The following is a 23142-nucleotide window of genomic DNA, read 5'->3' as shown; positions in this document are numbered from 1 at the left end:
TAATGTTAAGAATTGACCAAATCTGGACAAAATGTATAGTTTTTTCAGCAAAACAGGACATTAGGCCTGGATGATAGGGCAATGTAACTGGATATCATTGATGATGGACAAGTAACCTGAAGGTGATGTGTAAAAGGTGATAATTGTCGTTCTGAAAAAAGAACTAAGAGAGAATTAAAAAGAACTAATTAGCTTGTGCACCAGTAGTCAGTTTCAGAGAGAGAGAGAGAGAGGGAGAGAGAGAGAGTGAGAGAGAGAGAGAGGTTTGTTAAGAAACTGCCTATGTTATTTCCCTCTGCTGTGCATTGTATGCAAGCTTTACCACATTTCCCTTAATTTCCTTATGTGAATGAAATTGAAAATGAACGCTGATGTGCTCTGGAACTGCAGTTTGCCTCAAAGTGACTCACTGCGTTAAAAGAATGAGCTAAATGACTGGATGTTAGTGTACAGCAGCTACGTTAACGCTAACCTGGAGGGAAAGTTCCTTGGATCCCTGTCTATGAACAGGGTTCTCAGAAAAAGGTAATACTACTAAATAAAATGTACACATAATGTTTTATTCACTTTTACTCTTAAAACACTTATATTAGGGAATTTTACTAAAAAAATGCATTATTATCTGAACAGATAATTGGGTTTTAAAGTGGAAGGTGTGTGGGCATGGCAGATATTATTGATAATCACAATTTTTAGCTAGAAAGTATACAATTTTTGTCTTTTTTAAGTTCTTGATAATACAATCTCATGAATACTTACCACTTAACCCTTTACTGCCTCTGCACCACACAAAATAAAGATGCCAAAATGTTTTGGCATCCCAAATCCCAAATTTTTTTGGCATAACTCTATAAAAGAAGCACTTTTGCTAAAGAACCCTTAATTGGAAGGTTCTTTAAAAAATCATGGTGACACTTTATTTTAAGTGATCCTTTTAGATGAAACAAACACGCAACAGACTCTCAGTAACATGTCAGAAACATATGAGGGTTAGGATTAGGTTCTGGGTTGAGGTTACGGTTTGGGTTAGGATTAGGGCCAGGGTCAGGGTTAGGTTTTGGGTAAGGCCGGGTAAGGTTAGGTTTTGTGTAATGGAAGTAACATATTAACATCTACTTAATGTAAAGTTATCAACAGAACATCTACAAGATATTTACTTAAGTGTATTCAGATGCTTCACTACTGCTACTTCACTCATTTGTTGATGTGTTACTAATAATCTGTTAAGAGTTTATTAATCACCTACAAAGCACCACTCCAAATAAAGTGTTCCCAAAATTTTTATAAATGAGAGGTGTGAGTGTGAAAAACCTTAGTAGCCTCTTTCTGCAGGCCCCCTAGTGACCATTCTGCCATCAACGGAAAATGACATTTTTAATTAATGTAATCAAATAAAAACTGTTTCCCATAACTCTATTATCAGATGAACTGGGACACTGTTGGCTCTCTGTTGATGAAATGTTGTAGCCTATTTCATGGCCACTGTGAAAATGTGTTAATGTTTAAAGATATTATGTAAAAACATAGACTGAAATATCCTATATATGAAAGATGTTTTCTTGTACTGTTCACCATTCCTAGAAACATTTAGGAAAGTTCATTTTAAAGGGTGTCAGATCCAAGGGAGATGAAGCTATTTACCATCAGTGACTACAGGACTATAAGGACTGGCCAAGGTGAATGAGAACTGCCAGGACTGGCTCTATCTTCAGCATGTTGACCCAAAGGACCACACTGTCAGTGTGAGAGCTGAGCTAGACTCTGTTCTCGGCTGGTGGCCAGGCTGTGTGCCCTTGGGGCTAATGGCTAACAGTGTGCAGCCATCTAAAAGCTTCCTTGGAGAGTGAGAGACAGGTTGGACTCTATCTTACTGCGTCTGACCTCTTTGTCTGACCTCGGCTGATTGATCTATCAGAGCTCTAGTTGGTGATTTTGTTGCAGTCACTCCAGAGGCAAGACAGTGGACTCTTTCTGCTCTTGTAAATACAGACAAATGTTTTTCTGGAGGGCAGCCACTTTTCCACAAAGCATTATTGCATGACTGTCATGTCTCACTGGATCTCTGAATGTGCTGGGCAAGACCCAACAACTGTTCTGTCCCTTTGGGAGAATCAGCATATAAAAGCCAGTTAAAGATCAAGAGCCATGGAGCTTTAGCTGGACTGTTAACTGTCTTTTTGCCTCATTGAATGTACTAGTGTTTTTTTCTTCTTCTTTTTCAGTGTCAGAACTCACACAAAGACATCATTAAGTGTGATATTTGGAGGTTAATATCTCTCCAAGAGGGAAGACATCTCTCTGTTGCTCTGTCATTTGCCTTTACTGCCTGATATGCTTTGCCTCATTGGTTATGGTAATTTCAATAGTCTTTCTATAGCCTTTCAAAGTGGGATGTTGAGCGTGTAGAGGGAATATGACAAAAGGCGCAGAATGTGAAGCCCATAAAGAAAGTGTTTCCATAATGCATTAAGATATATCAAGCCTAGTCAGGGACCAAACCGACCTTTCCATGCTCTGCCTACCAGTGCATTCTTCTGTAGGAAGTGTTGTGAGGTTGGACAAGCTTTATAGATTGTTGGCAAAATCCCATACAAGTTAATCAGAAATTGCAGTGTGCAATCAGAATGTGAATGTATGTGAATGAGTCATAATGGACCACTATAATGCTTGTTTAGAATCACTACACAATGTTGAGGGCCATTTGCGATAGTCTCAGGCAAATCAGAAGTGCACAGTTTCTAGACCATGTGCATGGAAAAATGCAGAATGCTCTTCACTCCCTCACTCATATGCATTTGCAAAACGTGGGAGGATCATGCAGAAAATGGACGCACTATATGGCCAAAAGTATGTGAACTCCCCTGCTAATTAATTTAGATCAGGTGTTTCAGCCACACTCCTTGCTAACAGGTGTATGAAATCGAGCACATAGCCTTGCAATCTCCATAGACAAACATTGGCAGTAGAATCAGTTGTACTAAAAGCTCAGTGACTTAAACATGGCACTGTCGCAAGATGCCACCTTTGCCATAAGTCAGCACTTACTTAGGCAACTGTAAGTACTATTATTGTGAAATGGAAGAACTTTGAGGAGTCTTAGAACAACAATAGCTCAGCCAGGAAGCAGTAGGCCATGCAAACTCACAGAACGGGGCTGCCGAGTGCTGAAGCCTGTGGCGTGTAAAAATCACACATTTTCTGTTGCATCACTCGCTTTCAAACAGCCTCTCAACATCAGCACAGGAACTGTGCAACATCAGCACAAGAACTGTGCAGGAGCTTCATGAAATGGGTTGCAGTAGCTGCACACAAGCCTAAGAACACCATGTGCAATGCCAAGCATCAACCGGAGGGGTATAAAGCATGCCGCCAATGGACTCTGAAGCAGTGGGAACATGTTCCCTGGAGTGGTGAATCGCACTTCTCTAGCTGGCAGACTGATGGTCTGATGGAGTTCCAGTGAGAGTTAACGTTAATGCTACAGCATACAAAGAGAATTATATGCTTCCAACCTTGCTGAAACAGTTTAGGGAAGGTCACATGACTGTGCCCCTGTGTACAAAGTAACTCCATAAAGACAGGGTTTGATGAGTTTGGTGTGGAGGAACTCCAGTGGCCTGCACAGAGCCCTAACCTCAACCCCACTGAACACCTTTTGGATGAACTGGAACGTCAAATGCAATCCAAGTCATCCAGGTCAGTGTCTGACCTCAGAAATACTCTTTTGACTGAATGGCCACAGATTTCCACAGAACACATTTCAAAATCTTGTGGAGAGCCTTCCCAGAAGAGTGTTCTAACCACAAAGATGGAGGGGGGTTAACTCCATATTAATGCCCATGGTTTCGGAATGGGATGTACAACATGCTCATATAGAGAATTACAAGTGCAGCTCATTACATATTCCACTCAATTTACTTACATTTATGGCAACCAGTTCTGATTGAAATTTTCTCTGTCTTTCAAAACCGGGCGGGAATTGGTAGTAACTTCTCAAAAATGTCTTATTGGGAGGCTGAACATGCTAAACAAATACTTAACATTAAAATAATACTATTTCAATTCTTAAATGTACATTACATGAAAAGAAACCTGCCATGATGCGGCTTAGATATGTGTGCATAATCTGTGTTATTATTTTACAAATTCTGTTTTTTTAATATGAGCGTAATTGTAACCCTGCAGAACGTTTTGGTGGGAAAGAACTTCATTTATTAACACCGCTATCTTTTCATCACTGAGCTTTCATTTTCTCTTCTGTCTTGAGCTTGTCGATGTTGCTTGTTGTTGTGCAGCCTTCAAATCAAATGTTAATTTTAGACGCACTGTAAGTGCCTATTGTGGTCAGATCAAAGCACATTTTGCATTATGCTGGTACACATTTCGAAACATTTATCCGAACCTGATGGGACCCGAGTGCACCAGTCACATAAATTTCCGAAAACGTATCGGCCTCGAATTTCACACTCAGGTTCTAATAGCCCGCCTGTCATTTTAACAGATTATATTAGATGAACCTTAAAGTCGTTTTTGATCTAGCAGGCTGGAGTCACCCACCCTGTTGACAGAATTTAGCATAAAGGTCCACGAATGTTTTAAAGTGTTTCATGTGAAAAAAATCAATATTTTAGAAGTAAACAGTTATTAATAAAAATTTGATTTATATGAAGAAATAAAGATCTAGAGTTATATGTAATATGGAAAAAAGTTTTAGAATCAAACAGGTGAAGGCTAACTGCTATAAACAGTCATGTGAAAATTTAAGTGCCCCTGGTCAACTACATTTTGTTGATTTTTGTATAAAGTGAAAAGAACACAGTTACTGCTTATTTGCAGAATTTAACACATTTGGGGAATAAATGTCACCTGTGCAAAAGTTATGGCATATTTTATAGTTGTGTATTTCTTTCTAATATGTTAATCTCAGCAAATGGAAACAAAACAGAGACATGCATACAGTGCAGTATGGAAAATTGATCCAGTTTTTACTTCACTTTAGATGACGAATGGGCCTGTTCGGGGCAGTTCCGCGCATTATTTTGTGTGATTCAGGCTTGTTGGGCTTGGGTCAGGTTCAGATTCAAAACATGTTGCTGGGTGTTGGGATGGACAGAAAATTCTTCGGCTGAGTTCGGGCCAAAATTTCAGGCCAGGCTGAATCTCTTAGCCTGTGCTTGTACATGCATCTGACTCTTAGTTTCTGGTTGACGATGGTGATGCAGAACTGAGCTATGTTGTTGCAGCTAATCATGAGTAAGCAGGTTGGAAAAAACAACAATGAATTCGTAACCATGCTAACTTTAGCTTAATTACATTACAAAATAAAGAAATAAATAAAACACATAATCTATTCCAACAGTGTGACCACATAAATATCTCTTGAAATGAATAACACTTTCAATTTAGGTGTTTTGACAAAAAATGACTAAGGTTGAATGGGGTGCTTGTTAATGTTACATGAAGCTTGTCCAACCTGTCAACAGTTGCTAAAGGAAAAATGCATTTGTGGGCAGAGACTTCTGTAGTGTAGTGTGATGCCAAAACATCAGCGACTCTTCTGGACACACATTCTGGGACAGCAAAACCTCTTGCTCACTCTCACACTCTCCGGTGTAGTTGAATGACTGAATGAGGGTAGTGTTCCTCCAAACCCAGTGCTTATTCATTCTGCAGTCCAATCACACACAAACAGGGAAATAGACTGCTTGTGTCTGAAACCTGGAAATAATGGAAAAACTGCTCCTTCAATTTACCCATTCTAGATGTTTTTTTCTTTTTTTCCTTTTTTCTGCCCGAGGTAAGAAAAGGTAGACAGCTTGGAAGTCTTCTGACAAAATACCCCCCAGAAAATGGATAAGACTATAAACAAACTAGCTGCAATATCCTGTGTTATGAATATATAATTTTCAGTGTTGATAACCGGTGTGCCCCTGGGGGAATCCACAGCAAATGGCTTAGAGAGCTGTGATATTTGTGCATAAAATTCCTGTTGAATAATTAAAGCATCTGCTCTGACGTCTGACATCACCATGACAGTTGCCTGGCAGCGGAGAATTCCGGAGCAACTGGACGCTGGGTTGCAGTTTTTGAAGGGATTTTTCTGTCAACTTGCAGGTAATGTGTAGACTCAGTTTACCAGTTTGACTTAAACAGCGATGCCATTTTCTATTCAGTTCCAAACTTCTCAACAGAACTCGACTTACTTCTTCTGTATAAGTTTGTTTCATTGTTTTTTTATTTAGCCCCATATATTCTATGTCTAATATAAAAGTTATTGATCTTTAGAACTTGTTTTAATCACTGATGATAAAAGAAAGCATGGAGTAATTTAATATTAGTTTTTTTACTTATAGATCATATCAAGCATAGCAATTCAGCATGGCAGCATGGATTCCATTCTTTCAGATGATAGCATATTTGTGGTCATAAGTAAAAATTCTATATTATTATAATATGAATAATAATATGAATATATATATATATCCAACTCCACTTACCATATAGGTGCACTTTGTAGTTCAACTGTTACAGACTGTAGTCCATCTGTTTTTCTGCATACTTTGTCAGCCTCCATTCAAACCCTGGTCGTCAGTGGTAGGGACCCCCACAGGACCACCACAGAGCAGGTACTATTTGGGTGGTGGATCATTCTCAGCACTGCAGTGACACTGATGTGGTGGTGGTGTGTTTGTGTGTGTTGTGCTGGTACGAGTGCATCAGACACAGCATTTCTGCTGGAGTTTTTAAATTATCCAGCCAACAGCGTCCTATGGGCAGCATCCTGTGACCACTGATGAAGAACTAGAGGATGTCCGACATGAACTGTGTAGCAACAGATGAGCTATCGTCTCTGACTTCACATCTACAAGGTGGACTGACAAGGTAGGAGTGTCTAATAGAGTGGACACTGAGTGGACACAGTGTTTAAAAACTCCAGCAGTGATGCTGTGTCTGATCCACTCGTACCAGCACAACACACACAAACACACCACCACCACGTCAGAGTCACTGCAGTGCTGAGAATGATCCACCACCCAAATAGTACCTGCTCTGTGGTGGTCCTGTGGGGGTCCTGACCATTGGAGAACAGGGTGAAAGGGGGCTAACAAAGTATGCAAAGAAACAGATGGACTACAGTCTGTAATTGTAGAACTACACGCACACACACACACACACACACACACACACACATATATATATATATATATATATATATATATATATATATATATATCACATTTTTGTCATTTATTAACTTTAAAACAGAGTGAAAGTGAAACCGAATGGTACAGAACGTAAACTGAATGTAACTCATTGTGTAACTCATTATAAAATTCAATATGTAGTCACATTTTGTCGCTGTTGCACAAAAATCTCTATTTTTAGCCTTTTTGAATTTTTTGCATAATCTGAAAATATCAGCTTCATTTTATAATGTATTAAAGTTTTGTTTTAAGCAGACCAATACAAATCATCCAAAATTACTTGGAAAAATAATCTTGTTACATTAACTTTACAAGTTTACAATGTTTTTCTTCTCCTGTCAAGTTACCATTTTGGAGATACATGCTTTTGTTCCAACAGCAACGATTTAAATAATATAGCAAAAAGATACTCTCAACTTTTAAAGATCAGCCTTAGCATTTATTGTCCAACTATTCAGTCACTACTATAAAACTAATATGTAAGTTACATATCTATGACAGTGAAGAGTGAGGAACTGACCCACATACAGGCCCTTATGGTTTGAAGCATTAACTCACCAAAAAGAATCACTTACTACTACTTGCTTTATTACGCTATTTGCTTTTTGTTCTTTATCAATCAAAGAAATCACATTAAGGTGCTGTTTCCTTACCAAGATCTTATTAAGATCCAATTTATTTACAACAAATACATGTTTAGGTAACTTACCCTCTACAGACACTTCACTAAAGCTCCACCAACGTGACGAAAAGTGCCTCAGTGTTGTCCATACAGCATTATCAGGACATCTGAGCATTAGGAGATGTTTATCAGCCCTTGCAGAGCAGCGTGAGAGGGCAGATGTCTATCTGTGCATGCATCAGTATTGCAGCTCAGAACTGGCCCCAGGGCAGTGCAGTGTGACCTGCATTAAACATAGATAGTGGGTGTAGAGAGTGGGCAGCCACTTCACTCTCCGCATCCACACACCTACAACTTTCTCACGGAAAGCTTGCAGGCAAGAGGTTAAGGTGTTGGTGAGGTGAAGCAGCAGCTGTGTTCGGAGCTAATGCAGAAGAAAAGCTGCTTGGGTCGGCTCCAATTCCAAAGCTTGTGTTGGTATCAGTGTCAATGTCATTAGCATATGCATCTCTGTCAAAACCTAAAAAGTCTAATTTAAGTTAAAAATGGGTGTCTGTCCTGTCTGGGAGCAGCACAGTGTCACCAGAGGAGAAGCACCTCCTGTGTCAGTGGAGGGTTAAACGCTCTGCCCAGAGCAACAACCAGAAGACCTGAGATTTTCCAGGGATTTAACCTTATTATCTTCCAGTTGCTGGATCACCTCTCTGACCACTAGGCTACCAGCCAACTCCTGTTGTAGTAGTACATTTTATTTAAGAACAATAGATAGGAAAAATTTTAGTTTGAATGTGCCACAGTCTCCTGTGAAAATTCAGAGCAATTCATCAGCGTACTGAAGAGGTCTGAGAGTTTTCAGAGCATGGAAGTAATTTTGTTCAAAACACGTTTTTTTGGTTTCTGAGATGTTTGTTTAAATCACAAAATCCAACCTTATATTACTTTAATCACCATCTTGTTTCTATGGTGGCCGAGAAGATCCAACCAACTGTAAAAAAAAAAAAACGAGCTGCAAACACAGAAAAACACTTTTATCAAAATGACATCACGGGCGCTGCATTTTACAAATGTGTTGCAAATTCGTAGACACTCTGCAAACTCAGAAAGCACTTTCATCAAAATGACGACAGCGATGCTACATTTCATAAATCTGCTGCAAACACAGAAAACACTTCAGAAATGCTGATAAGCCAGTCACAACACAGCGGAGGTGTTTCTGGAGGACAGAGCCATTCAGACCTTTAAATTCTATGCAGCACAAACATTCACCGGTAAAAGTAATTTAACTTTTATTTGAGCAGATAACTACTATCACTATATCATATTGAATTAGAATTAGCTGTAGAGTGTCACGGTTGATCTAGTAATACCAGACTATAGCAAACTAATAGCAAACTAGCCAGCCAGGTTAACCATGAACTTACAATAGTTTTCAGCCATATATAATACTGCTGTTTGAAGTTTTAAAGTGATACTCTAAAGCTAATTCCCATCATGATACAGTGATGTTAGTTATCTGTTCAAATAAAAGTTAACTTACTTTTACCGGTGAATGTTTATGCTCCATAGAATGTAAAAGCATGACTGGCTCCATCCTCTTTGAGTGTCAGGACTGACTTTGCAGCATGTTTAATTCTTTTTTAGAACTTTTGTAAAATGCAACACGTTATAGTTTTGATGAAAGTGTTTTCTGCGCTAGAAGCTCAGTTGGGTTTTGTCAGCCACCATAGTATTTGTATTTTGTTGCTGTCATAACAAAACTTTGTATATCCATTTTTGTCTATTTTGACATAATTTAAATATGCCAGCAAATCTTTAATTTGGGTGTACATTTTAATATGAATGAACCAATAGTAACCGTCTAAAATGACTTCAGTTGTTGCATTTACTTCCATTTAAAAGTAAAGAATGTCTTTCCCGTCTCCTGTAAGATGACCATTTTGGAGATAGAAGGTTTTGTTCTGACAGCGACTGTAATGTTAGCAGTTTAATCACATGTAATATTATGAAACTTACACGCATGTAATATTATGAAAATCATAATCAGCCTTTTTGAGGACTGTGCTTCTCCGCTCCTAGCACAATCCTCAATGACAAATTCTCAGTTAAGTATCCTCGTGCTTTCCAGTGGATTGAGTGCTCAGTTCATTTCATCCAGTCTAACCTTTCTGAAGTCAGTGAGGTAGAAAGGAGCGAAATGAAAGAGTGCTGAGTTGAGACAGAGAGAGAGAGAGAGAGAGGGAGAGAGAAAAAGCATCCATATTCATTAAACACAACACTCTTACACTTTGCTTGTCTGACAGACTGGTAATGCATGCTTAATGATGGCAGTTACTAACAATGTAGGTAGCTTCAGAGAGAGAGAGAATGAGCGAGATAAAGATAGAGAGAGACAGAGAGACAAAGAGAGAGAGAGATGTTGTTATTGAGACCCCCCTCCCGACATACACACTCACCCAGGCCTGGTTTCCTGGTCTATTGATTCTTGTTGCCGTGGTTGCAGTGAAGGAGCTGCTTATCTGCTGTATATCTGGGGGTGGGGGGGGGACATCTCACCTTTTTCCTGCTGCCGTGAACAGCCATTGAACTGACCATCATTAACGTCTCGCAGGATCGTTGGGCTGCACCTGTTGCTCTCACTGGACGTTGGTGATAAAAACAATGTTATTGAATTACTGAAAATAATAAAAACTTTCTGATAAAGCTTTTGCCCACTACTGTAACTGTAACAAAATGAACTGTTTTTTTAACCGGAAAAAATCTTTCTTTAGGGTCAAACTTGAGCAAATAAGATCAGTGATATTAAACATAATCAACTACACAAAAACACATTTAATTGCAATTATTTTAATCGTTCGACAGCTCTCATTTTAACCTTTTATTGGCTAATCAGTATAACAGTGTCCTCTTAGTTCCTATACCCCCTTAGCCCTGTTTATTTAACCTTTTGACCTGCAGATATATTTATTAGGCATTTTTTAATGTGAAAACATATTAAAACAATATTCAGGGTCAAGTGTTAAGTTTCTGCCCTCTTAACTCTCCATTTAACTGCACTGAAAAGTGTTTTATATCATAAAACGATCACCTACAACTGTGGCCTATAAGGCTTTAGTTAAATGTGATTGAGTTTGAAAGCTTGTTTAATCCTTTATATTTTAAAGCCACAAATCATTTCTGTCATGTAAAACCTTGTTTCCAAGCCTTGGATCGATTGCGCAATTCCATATGTCACTTTTCTGTGCGCATGTTTGCAAAATGTTAGGCATTAGCTTCACCCGTTTGCTGCTTTTATCATTTCCCTTGGAGACAAACGCTGAAGTGGCGAAGAACAGTGCTTTTTGGATACATGGAATTTCCACAACAATCCTTTCCCCGCCATCATAAAACTTAAAAAGGGAAATGATGTAATAAGTCAAAGCAGTCACGTTACAAAATCAACCAATCATGCCGCCCCCATGCAATGCTGGGAGCGGATTGTTTGTAGGCGAATAGAGGACCGCACCAGGAAATGAACCTCAGACCACCGATTTCAGGAGGAGCAGACATTGGTTCTCAATCAGCTCCTGGGCTTGAAAACAGCTTTCACACTTAACCAGATGTACCAAACTTGCAGAACAAGTTTTCCTGGGTCCGGAAAAAAGTGTGAAAACGCCCTAAAAGCACTACACAGAAGTGCGCACAGTTCTTGCAAATAGCCAATTGGAATTTGACTGACAGAATCTAAATAGTCATAGCAAGCTTAGCATACAGTAGGGAGGGAAAGTGCAGACTTACGCAACCTACTGGTTGCATTTAAAACATTTTCAAATCAGCATCCATTTCGCCAAAGGGAAACTTTTGCTTTTGGGATTCTGCAATTGTACGAGCACAGTAGCTACAAATACAGTGTAACAACAAAGTATTTTGGTCAGCCACATAACCACAAAGAGTAAAATAGAATTAAACTACACAACTTATAGCCCAGCACTGGCGCCACTTAGTGGAGCATGTATTAGTGACATCATAGTGCAAGAAACTTTTTGTCCGTTTTGTGAAAATGCTTGTAAAAACAGTATTTCTGTCTTTTACTGTAACTGGAACACTGACGTAGTGTTACATCCAGAAACACAAAGCATGGTTTTCACATGACAGTGATTCCATTTAGGTCATTGCTGTGTGGTGCATATCTACAGCAGTGATTTCTACTCTATATGCATGTTTATAATGACCCTCGGCGAACACAAAAGTGGCTGAGAACACTGCCTGACTTCAAGGGCCCCGCTTCATTCTCTTCACTCCGTATTAGCGCTCTTTATGAATATGCAGCACTTGCCACTTAATGCACCTGAGGTACTTTAACACACACCGGGTTACTTTAGTAATTAATCACCTAATTAGTGAGAGTGGTTTTCTCGTCGAGCAGGATGCAATAATGATGATGACAATAAACAGCGGAGCAGAGAGGATATAATGGCGCTGATAAAAACAACAAAAAAAAGAACAACAACAACAACAGTAACAATAAACCGCAAGAGGAGGGGCAGCCCTTGCCCTGCAGTGGAATAGCGCCGAGGTTTTTTTGTTCCCATGCTGATAATCAAGCATTTATTCCATAAACAATAAGGCAAGCGGCTAGGGATTAGCCTAACAATGGCTCATTACGAGTGCATGAGCTTATTTTTTTCCCCTCAGTAATGCTTTTTGTCGAGGAAAGGAGGGATGGAAGTGGTGAGGGGAGAGAGGGAGGAGGCAGGGGAGGAGGAGGGGAGGAAAAAAACACTTATTAATTTGCAAGAAATGGAATTAGCGTTAGGGAGCATAGCGGCGGAGTTCTAATTTTACAGGGGGCCTTACGAGCCGCTACGCTTGCGGGAAATGGAGATTTGTCACACTCCACTTGGCTGCCTCCCCAGAAAGCAAAGGCCTGATGAGCTGTCGCTGCTGCTGGAGTGAGTGAGAGACAGAGAGAGAGAGAGAGAGTGAGTGAGTGAGAGGGAGAGAGTCATCAGGAAGGCAGTAGCAATGTGGGCCATATATCAGCAATGACAAGAAGGGCTTTACCTCTTGTCCTGCTGTCCTTTCTCTTTCTTTCTCTCTCTCTCTTTGTGTTCTTGCTAAAAACATACAGCATAAGGGAATAAACAGGTGATAAATGAGGAAGATGAGGGAAAATAGGTTAACACATCCTCTACTAGGAACAAACTTTTTCCACTTCCAAATCATCAAAATGTTAAAAAAAAATTTTCCTATTTAAAACAATAAGTGAACCTACGTGTGTCTTTTGAGTTTTTTCATTAATGTTGATAATGGTAAAATAGTGCTAAATCTGAATTCACAATCACAACACCCTGCATGTACATCTCTGTCATTAAATGGAGTTAAAAATCCCAAAACTATTATTAAACAGTGTCTCAGGAATCAGGAAGCACATATGTAACCATTTCATGTGCTAGTTTTCTATGAGGTAGATTTCAGAGGCACTGAGTACGTCAGACGTCTGGTTCCTATGACCATCCGTGTGAACTATTCTGACTTCTTATGATTCTCAAGAACAGAGTACTTCACATCAGACCACTCTGAATGACTTTGTTCATATCTTAATGATTTAATTATGCTGAAATTTTGAAAAATTGGTGGAATTTCCCCTTAAATATGACATTTTGTGAAAATGTGCATAATTTATATTCATTTGTTTAATATTAAATATAAATGTGCTGTAACTTTTGTACCGGCCACATTTTAAGTTTATTTTTTCCCCCCAGTATGTTAAATTCAGCAAATAAACAGCAATTTTGTATGAAAATGTGCAGAAGTGTGTTCTCTGTAGAGGATGTGCACCTATTTCACTTAGAAAATCAATAAAACGTCGTAAAAACACTGTTTATTTTTATATGACCATTTTCCAACCTCTCTTTATCCCTTAGAATTAACCCCTTAATTGACCTGGGCCCACCGTTTTTTTTTACATACTTCTATTATCTAAGAACTGCTCAGCCAGTTTGCATTAAAGTCCTTGTAGTTCCTGAATAATAAGCCTTAGTATGTTAAAAGCCTGGAATTTTAAGGGGTTAAACAGCCTAACTGTGCCTTTGAGATGGATACATGGATAAATTTCTACAGCTATTCTGAAAGAGTGGACATAATTGTTTTCATGGTCATGACATCACAGCTGAACTGTGCTGAAAGTCTGTATGGACTGGAAAGTGACTGGTATGTTTTGAAACTTTGAAACAGTTTTTTACAAAGCATGTCAAATTCTGATTGACTTTTAAATTTAAAAAATATGTTTGAAAGACATAGAAATTTAGTTTTTCCATGATTTAGGCCCTATAAATGCAATCCCAGCCCCAGTTTTCCAAAATCGCTGTAGCACAAAGATGAGCATAAGCAGGCAGTGTGAGTATGTCTTGGAACACTGGCTCCAGCTGCTGGGCCAATTGTAACAGACAGTGCTTTTGGGAAAGAGTCCACTCAGTGTCAGAGGTCACAGCTGCCACTGCATTGTGGATGACCAGAGATCAACAAGGTCACAGCCTCTCCTCTGACCAAGCAGAGACAGACAGCATTATGTAAAGGAAAACACTGGATCAAAGTAATCAGAGCCCTGCCTGTATCAGTCTCGGTCTGTCTCTCTCTCTCTCTCTCTCTCTCTCTCACACACACACACACACACACACACACACACACACACACACTGTTTTTCTCTTCTGCCTTCCTGCTTCTTTTATGAACATATTGATTAGGTGATGGAGTAAGTGCAGGGGGAGATGGAGTTTTTGCAGATGAAATGTGTTGTGCACTGCCTCTCTCTCTCTTTTCTTTTGCTGATGATCGATTATTGTATCCTCAGTTCTTCCTTTCACAGCTGCAAATGACCTGGAAACATTTAACCATTAGATTACATGAGGACACTTTGTACCAGAAACCTTTACAAGAATATATTTAGATGCAAAGCTGGCTTGACTCATGTCAGCGTCAGATACTCCACACCTAGAGGTAGCAAGCAAGCAAAGTTTATTTATATAGTGCTTTTTACAACAGGTGTTGTCACAAAGCAGCTTTACCAAAAATCCGGGTCCAAGCCCCCATGAGCAAGCCAGTGGCGACAGTGGCAAGGAAAACCTCCCAAAGAGCAAGAGGAAGAAACCTTGAGAAGAACCAAGACTCAAAAGGAGAACCCATCCTCCTCTGGTCGACACCGGATAGCAAACAGCGTTAATATAAAGTATTATAGTACAAAATGGGGAAAACAGGTGGAGCAATGGTTAATTAGATTAGTTTTAGTTTATGCAGTAGCGGCAGCAGCATCATCGGGAGGGTCAGTTCATGAGGGTGAAGTTTGCACAGCGTTGTACAGCAAGAAGCTCAATGGTAGTCAAGCTGGTCCAGAAGGCTGGCGAGCGACAGACTGTCTGAAGGATACCGTATGCTAACACCACTGGATTATCAGAATCATGTCAGTTACACTCTCATTGGCTATCTGCACTGCTGCATGTGTGCACTTCGGTGTGTCAGTTTTAATCAGTCCAACGGGAAACAAACTTTTGAAAGAAGTTACATGCTCTGCACACAGTGGCAACAATGAGGCTTTTGGAGCAAATGTAGTCACTGAAAGTTCATAGCATCTGATCTTTAAAAGTTCTTCAGGATTTATTAGTTAGTAGCTAGCAAATGAAATCTTCACAAGTTTGCAGATGGGCATACTATTTTGTTTCACCCAAGTTTGCTTTTGCATGTTGGTCCAAACTTCCTGTCGTATCATTTTTGGCCACATTGAGCGATGCTACCTACCAGACTCTCTAACAATAGCCATGAGTCTAGCTTGCATGAGTATTCACCCACTCACTCATGTTTAGCAGGACGCACATACTCCACAGGGGGAGCTGTTACAACTCAAGTAACATTTTGTGCGTCATCAAGGAAGAGAATATTGGCTGGTGAAGTGCATGTATGTTTGCAGTCCCAAATTGCATATGTGTAAAGTTAAACACCTGGAACATGCCCTACATAAGTACATGACCACATTTGATATGGAAAATATTCACTCAATCAAAGTAACTGTACTTCATCTATGTTATGAAGATAATAGACAAAAATAACTGAAAATAATTGGTGGTGCTTCATCACCTTTTGGTTCCAGTTTTGGGTGAAAAATGAATGCATCTTGCCAGGTGTTCTAAACAAAACTATGGCGCAAGTCCAAATGTATTTAAAGGCCATGTGCATGGAATGGAATGTGCATGTAAAAAAAACTGCAAAATGTGCTTGTCGTCCTCATGCATATGCATTTGAGGGAGGATTATGCAAAACCTGGAGGATAGCACAGAAAAAGGTAGAGATATTGGAAGTGCAGCTGATGACATATTCTGCTCAATTCACTAACATTTGAGCAGCCGATTTCGCGTTGAATTATTTCCACCTTTTAAAATTTCAGTAGTGTCTCAATAACATGTTGTTGGGACACTTCCAGTGGCAGATACAGTGGGTTCATGGAGATGCAGGCCTGAAAAGAAGGCACAGGCTGAAAGAACATACACAGAATAAGACTGTTTCAACTCTCAGGATTATATGTACATGTGTAGGAAGATGCAGCACAGAATGGGCCTCAATGCAGTCACAATATGCGCGCATAGTCACTTATGTTATTGTTTTTCAAATTCTGTTTTTAAGTGCAGTTGCACTCTTGTAGAATATTTGATGGAAAATAACTATTTATTAACATCATCTCTTAATCACTGAATCACATCATTTTCTTTCTATTTCCAGGCTTGTTAACGGTTCCACGATTTCACTGTGCATTTTAAAGTGTGCAATTAGTAGACAGTCCTGCGCGCAATTTGCATGATTAGTAAACTGAATGTTAATTTTGGATGCATTGTGAGCACATATTGTGGTTGCATCAAGGCACATTTTGCACTGCGCCTGCATACATCTGGCCCTCTGCGTTCTTCTCAAATGAACATTTTATTAGAAACATTGTTTCTTCTCCAAATCCCAAATTGGAAAAATCAACAGAAACTCATTGTCAGAAGAAAATTCCAGTCACTCCTTCATAGTGCAAAGCTTCTAAGTGGTTCATCACACACACACACACACACACACACACGCACACGCACACACATGCACACACAATCCATGCTGGTTGATAAGGTTTGTGGTATGTCTGACAGCAGGCTGAGTGAGTGTGGACTTGGTGGGATTAGGGGGGATTACGGGGTGATGGAGTGAGTGGATGGCTGCTTGGATGATTGTGGATTATAGAGATTATGTTAGAGCGGTGCAGTTGGAGCTGACAGCTGAGGCCCTGCAGGTGTGAACGCCGAGCCCCAGAGAGATGCACTTGCTCTGGGCTATGTTTCCCTACTCATCTCCCCTTCCCCCCTGGAGCCCCTACCCCTTGCTGCCACGCATCACCTGATTTCATCATAGAGGTAGTTGCAGGCCTGTTTCAGATCGAAAGAATGATTTTCCTCTGTTTCACTCCAAAACGTTGTCTGTCTTCTAACTTTTCTTTCATCTGTTTACATCAGCCTCCAGACTCAGTGCTCGTTTGTAAGACATGGATACGTATAACATAAACATGGAACATGCATGTTCTCTTGGAGTGAGACACGTCACTGACCACTTTTGCATGTGAACAATCAGAATATGGTCAATGCAGGTGCGACTGGTATAAATGGAGTAGGACTCCCTCTATTTTAAAGGCATCAAAATGAGGTTTCATCGTTGGCATCCACATTGTTTTGCTGTTTAGAATTGACTATAGAATAATTCTTTTTGGACTTCTCTTGACTCAAGAACAATAGCACTACTAAAAGGTAGAAAAATATAACTAGAAAAAGAAAAATATGAGTTACATCTAGCCCAAGCTGTAGATTCACTCAGCCAATCTGTGATTCAGTGTCAAGTGCATTGGGACAGACTGCACAGTTTGAAATGCCCCCTGGAGTTGTTATCCATTTTTCTAAGCCCATGATGCCTAGCTCTGCCTTCCTGCAGCTTGTAGTCTGTACTCAGGGGTGAGTAGGTCTGGTTACAAATTCTGATTGGCTGAGACATCAAATAATGTACTCGACAGATTAGGTATCAAAAGCTGGCAAATAGTGCCATTGCATGTCAGTGTTTAATAGTGTCGTGGTCAAGACCACCAGAGGTGAGTCCGAGTCAAGTCACATTCTGAATATATATATATATATATATATATATTCCCCCCATTCCAAAAATTTTGGGACGCTGTGTAAAATGTAAATAAATGTAAATAAAATCTCATAGACCCCCATTTTATTCATTTCATGAAAAACAGGGGCCGAAGATCATGAGCATCCAATATTGACTGTCGGCCTTGTCCCTTGCGTACAGGGATTTCTCCAGATTCTCTGAATCTTTTGATGATATTATGTACTGTAGATGGGAGGATATCCAAAGTCTTCGCAATTTAACGTTAAGGAACATTTTTCGGAAATTGTTCCACAACTTTTGGACGCAGTTTTTTGCAGATTGGTGAACCTCTGCCCATTTTTGCTTCTGAGAGACTCTGCCTCTCTAAAATGCTCTTTTTATACCCAGTCATGTGAGTTAGTTGCAAATTGCTCCTTCAGCTGTTTTTTATTAGTACCACTTACTTTTCCAGCATTTTGTTGCCCCTGTCCTGACTTTTTTGAGATGCGTTGCTGCCATCGAGTTCTAAATGAATTAATGTTTTTCATGAAATGGTAAAATGTCTTGCTTTCAACATCTGATATGTGTTCTCTGTTCTATTGTGAAAAAAATATGGGTCTATGAGATTTGCAAATCATTGCATTCTAGTTGTATATATATATATTCTATGTATATTCTCTCTCTCTCTCTCTCTCTCTATATATATATATATATATATATGTGTGTGTATATTTTTATTTATTTTTTTCAGTGGTCGGTACAGCGTAGAGTAAGACACAGGACAGACCATGATTCTGCTGTGAGAAGTGCTCCATTATTAACCCCATAAAATCCAAGTCTTATTACACACTAAGGCTTGTTCAGTAACTATAAGGATTTCATTGCAAACTAACCGAGTTTTTTTTAGGTTATAGAAGTGTGTGATAAAACTTTGGGTGGACCCTGGCCATGTAAGGGGTTAAACATCAGGCAGAAAGGCACATACAAAGCACTGAACTTATAGGGGAGGTCACCACCAGCCGTAGGCTTTCACCTGTTATGACCAACCCCCAACACAAAACACCCACACCCCTGACACACAACAACAAAACAAACACATACACACACCCTTAACTAACAAACAGTGACACCGACAACACAAATGTCCCTTTTTACAGGGAACAGCTGCCATTATCTGTTAGCTATCTAACTTGGTTGATGCCAGTCAAGAGCTTGCTGTTTCCAGATAATATCCTGTTCAGAAGAAGACAACAGGCATAAGGCATTTCCATGACTTGTCAGCTACTCAGAATATTGCTGTATTCCGGGTAGCGTGGGAATTTTACCGTACATGTAAACATAGCCTCAGACCTACCAGTAGCTGTCAGGAAGTCGTGGCTGCATGGGCAAAACATGAGCCATTTGTTTTGTCAGAGTGTTATGGAGGTGTGCTCTACTGATGGAGGCCACCTTCGCTCAGAGCATGAACCTAAACCGGGATGTTTTTCCAGCCTGACAAGACACAGCATTTCAGACAAACAGTGATGATGCAGTGTAAACATGGCCTCTGACCTTCCAGTAGCTGTCGGGGATATGTGTCCGCGCTGGGCTAAGCACGAGACGTCTGTTTTGTCAATGTTACTGAGGTTAGTTCTGTTGATAGAGGCCACCTGCTCTCAGAGCGGGAGATGTTGTTCCAGCCCAAGGAGATGCAACTTTCCAGATAAAAATGAAGAATCTTAGTTGGGTTGGCCCATTACCTTAAAACACATCTTCTTACATTTTATTCAATTCATTCTCTCTCTAATTGAAACCAGAGGAGAGATTCTGTTGAAAATATGAATTCCACACAATTGATACCACGATTGTGCTTGTAAGTAAAAAAGATATTAAGGAGATAAGATAAGAGAGATAAGAAGGAGATATTTTATAGTGATTTGAACTTGATGAAAATAACACAATTTCCTGTTTTTGACATTTGTGATTAAGCATTGCCAATAGAATTGGATGTTCCAGTGCAGCTGCACATGAGATCACCATGCACGATGAAACACATCAGCTAGAGGCATGTGAAGGCCCCAGCACTGGGCTGTGGAGCAGTGAAACTGCGTTCTCTGGAGTTTTGGAGCTACATCTAGTGCCTTTGGGATGAGTGATCCAGAGCTAATCATCCAACATCACAATCTGACTTCACTAATGCTCTAGTGGCTGAACGCAATCATTTCCTCACAACAATCTAGTGCAAATTGTTCTCAGAAGAGTAGAGGCTGTTACTGCAGCAGAGAGGGGGACGAACTCCCTATTAATATCCTTGATTTCATTGGGAACAGGTGTGCACAAACTTTTAGAAGTACAGTAACTAGCAGAATAATCAATTGCTTTTGGATGCATTTAAACTTAAATTTCCTCTTTATAGACTAAAATTGATCAATGTCCTTACGTACTTTGCACTTGCATGTGCTACGTGCGACAGCTGACTGCGTGATTTTGCTTGCGAATATGACCAGCACAGTGCAAGCGTGGGAAGCACTGTAAACTTTGCAAACAATCTGCTGAAGCATCTAATCATGCTAATACGAAACTGATGGATAAAGATCTCCATGCTTAAGACGACCAGGGCACCAACCCCATCTGAACAGGCCAGACTAAGATCTTCATTCCGAATTAGTTCAACAGTTCTGTAAGCTTTTCATTTTATCCTTTCTGTGAGGTGGCTCTGTTTGGACAGTTGTATTGGCTAGTTTCTAGGTTTTCAAACAGAATGAACCATTTTAAATTTTAATCAGCATATCTTACTGTATCTTCACCAGAATAAGACAGAACTAAGCTTAAAGTTAGCTGGGTAAGCAAAAAATACTGTGTCATGGATTGAGAATGCTGAGATTATCTGTAATTTATAGTGTAACTTATTAGAGCCCTAAATGAGCATCCAATCATCATTGACACACAAATTAGCCAGTTATAATTTTATATAATTAGGGTCCTGACAGCTTGAAATCAAGGCTTATATAACTGGGGGGCACTATTCATGAAAATCAATTAATTATAACATGTTACATGTACATATTATTATTTTTGGTCAAACACCTATGTTACTGTAATGTAGTACAGTGTGCCAAATACATTTCCTATTATAAAGTGTTTTTAAAAAATGCAGTGTTTGTTTGTGATCGTTAACTGTTTGAAAACTATACTTTTCGAACTAGTCTCTGGATTTTGATCATAACTTTTTGAAGTTGGTCAAGAAATACTCTCTGGCCTCCCTAGGTATATAATTATCCCAAAAAATATTGACTTTTTTACTCAACCTGGTGTCGCACTATTCACAATTAATCACTTCGGCCATGGCATTGCTAGCCTAAATTGCTATAACTCATCAGTCATTGGTTCAATCATCTCAAAACTGTAAGTCCTTGTATTTATTGAGACTCTGATGGGGTCTGCAAAACTTTATCCAGATTGGCCTTTAGGGGGCGCTTTAGCATTTAAAAAACACTTAAAATGATTAAAAATGCTATTACAATGTTATTACGAAGTCTACAGCTAAACAGATGGTGCCATTGGATTCAATTTACTAACCTGAATAAATTTGTAATTACATGTTATGCCAGAAATTGGACTCCTTGTCTGGTAATTTGGCTTATTTGTTTAAAGACTACAGTTTATTATACAAAGGTCAAAAGGTCAATCTGAACAAAACTCTATGAATGTCTTTGTTGAAGGTCCCTGATCAATAATCATAACATATGGAGATCTTCTGACAAATTCTGACCCACTTTCACTTAGCTCTTCTATGCCAAAAGGGCCCCTTATGGGTGCATTGGGCCTCATTATGGCACACATTTCAAAGGGTTAAATATGGAGAACCAACGCACTTTACAAGCACGACTACGTGAGAAATTTTGCCATTAGTCATGCAGTTTTGATATATGTATTGAAAAGCTCTTGAATGTTCTACAAACCTTTGTAGATTAGTACGTAAGAGTGTAAATGTACCTACACATAAGGTTCATACTATAAGTAAGGCCTCAACAGCATAGCCTAGCCTAGTCAAGATTCTAAAAAATCCTACTTAAGGCCCTCAAAAGGCCAGAGCTGGCCCTGCATTTTCATTTCCATTATCTAGGCTAGCACATCGCAATACTCCCTGCATTTGGACATTGACAGTGAAGGATGGAGCTGCTGGAGGGTTTAGAGTATTCAGCCTATAGCTAAACACAAGGCCTTCAGGTAAGCAGGCCCACTTTCAGTGCTTTTGCATTATGCTGCCTATATTAGCATGAGTTTAGCCAGCATTGTTGTCATCTTTCAGCCTCCGGATGCTTTTTAGCGCCTCAATCTGGACAGCCAGATAGTCAGTGACACTATTAGAAGTCCCTTCAGAAAGGAGAAGTGGTGTGAAAGTCATGTAGCCAGCAGAAATAATGAGGCTAAAAAACCATTTCCTTTTTTTTTTTTTACCGAACAGCCTCACTCTCATTGCACACACACACACACACACACACACACACACACGTCTCTATGCAGTCACCTCTATCTTTTCTTCTTCTCAGAAGTAGTCGTTTTCTCACGTGTGACGGTTTAGCCGTATGACTATTTTTAGGGTTGTGTGTTTTTTTCCCTTTGCATATGAACGTGTGGGTGTCTGTGTGCATGCGCATGCGCGTGTGAGCATGTGTATATGTGTGTGTGTGTGTGTGTCAGGGTTATCTCAAAGGTTCAGCTGTGGCTTGGTGCAGTGCATTATATGTGCTGAGTGAGTGAGAGAGAGACGTTTGCTCTTGTGAAACCTCACAGACCAAAAACCACACGCTGTTTCTTCAGCAGCACACCACACCTCTCTCTCGCTCACTCTCTCGCTCTCTCTCTCTCTCTCTCTGAAAGTTTTAAAACCAGTCTAGTCTGGTGACTTCACCACAAAACAACATCCTTGACATCACGGGCACACAGTGCACTCTTGGTATTGCTCAACATTCAATTCCGTAGCCACTGTCACTGTAACAGACATATGAAGGCACATTTTGAAACTGTAACACTAACAGTAAAAGAGTTTCATTTCAAACTTATTATCTTAAAAGAACTGCTTTACTACAGTGTTGTCTAGCAGGTTGGTATGATGAGCTGCCACAGCTACTTAGCTTTGTTTCTGCTCTGTCGGCTGTTTCGTAACTGCTTTCTCTAAGTTTAAAGGTCAATTTG

The sequence above is a fragment of the Colossoma macropomum genome, unplaced genomic scaffold (assembly GCF_904425465.1).
Source record: "Colossoma macropomum unplaced genomic scaffold, Colossoma_macropomum, whole genome shotgun sequence".
NCBI lineage: Eukaryota > Metazoa > Chordata > Actinopteri > Characiformes > Serrasalmidae > Colossoma > Colossoma macropomum.
Note: the sequence above shows the minus strand (reverse complement) of the source record.